The sequence below is a fragment of the Rhagoletis pomonella genome, unplaced genomic scaffold (genome assembly GCF_013731165.1).
Source record: "Rhagoletis pomonella isolate Grant_MI unplaced genomic scaffold, Rhpom_1.0 Rhpom_scaffold_00013, whole genome shotgun sequence".
Lineage (NCBI taxonomy): Eukaryota > Metazoa > Arthropoda > Insecta > Diptera > Tephritidae > Rhagoletis > Rhagoletis pomonella.
In genome coordinates this window covers 21800566-21802101 of record NW_023458567.1, presented here as the reverse complement: position 1 = coordinate 21802101, position 1536 = coordinate 21800566, and the positions used below count along the sequence as shown (strand labels likewise).

The 1536-nt window shown below is 38.7% G+C and overlaps 1 protein-coding gene across 1 annotated transcript in view; it reads right to left on the bottom strand.

Annotated features, from left to right (window-relative positions):
- Positions 1 to 1536, bottom strand: part of LOC118748970 (protein crooked neck) — a 28357-nt gene that overhangs the window by 25101 nt on the left and 1720 nt on the right. The gene's annotated exons all lie outside the window — the stretch shown is intronic.

Genomic DNA, 1536 nt, shown 5'->3' with positions numbered 1-1536 from the left:
ACTTTAAAATTTGTTGTGGAAAGAAAAAATTTGTAGCTTTCGTTTTTCTGGAAAAAATTGAGTTGACCCTTTTTCGAACAAAAGTTAGTATGTAGTGCTAACATGACACCATGCCCCATTGACGAGAGAACTGAGATATTGAAAAGGTTACAACGGCATTAATTGTAGCTTTTCTGTTGTAAATTTGTTGTGGAAAGAAAAAATGTGTAGCTTTCGTTTTTTAAGAAAAAATGGTATGTAATGCTAACTTGACACCATACACCTAGTCAATAGAATTGAGATATCCAATATGTTACTATGCCATTAATTGTAGCTTTTAACTTTAAAATTTGTTGTGGAAAGAAAAAATGCAAGCCCTGAGTAGAAGAATACGTAGCGAATGTAGCCCTATGGACGAGCAACTTCTGAAATACTTCGCCAACCTAAACGGGGTTAGATCGCCGAAACAACAGCCCTTGGCCGGGTAAAACCCGACGACGAGTTGCCTTCGGCGGACGTTTTAGAGCGACTGTTAATAAGAAATCGATACAATGGCGATATTACCGGTAATAAATTGGTTTCCGAGGGTTAACTCTACATTCATGTAATTGACATTGTAAAATATGTAGTTTCCGTGTACGCATGGTATTCTGGGTTTTGGTATAATATATAACATCCAAAGGTTAATCAAGTCAACCCAAGATCTCAAAATGGGAAAATTTTTCTTTCATACTTCTGGCATAAAGGCAACGAAGGGAAGAAAAAAAATGCTTGCCACCCATCCACAATAGCCAAATGTATATCGGCGGCGAAAGAACTGGGTATCCCTACTGCTATAAAGAGCACTATTTTTAAAAGCCCTCCACCCTGTCAACCAATAAGCAGGTACATTTATTCGAACTTGGTAAAATACCGTAAAAGCGAAACCAATCCATCAGTATACCAGCAACTTTTTATAGAGCTTACAACAGATTTACAAAACAAGGGATGGAAATTACTTTACTCCGACGCATCCAAAGATAAGTCTCAAACCGCTTATGCTGTCGTCGACTCTAAATTCTCCACTATTTGCGCTGGGAATCTCTTTGACTTTTGCTCAATATATACAGCTGAAGCAGTAGCGATATTACAGGCAGTTGAATACACACATAAAACAAAAGGAAAGTGGGTTGTATGTACTGATAGCCTCTCCACAATAAATTCGCTGGATAATGTCAGAGAGAATAACCACCTACTCAACGCAATACGACACAAGTTGCTGGAGCGTAAAGGGTCAACGAGAATCATGTGGATTCCTGGCCATGTAGATATCAAAGGAAACGAAGCTACTGACCAGAGGGCCAAACTTGCAACAATTGAACCTCTTTGCACTTCCGAATGGTTCCTGAAAGACGACATTATACGCTTGGTACATGCACACATACCGACCGAAAGTGCACACAAATTTTTAAATTCGCAACACCATTATAGTAAGTTTACTACAAAGGGAAATTAACTTTACGACTCAAACATCTCTTGCAATGATTTGAAAACAGTCACCCGGTTACGTATTGGCCA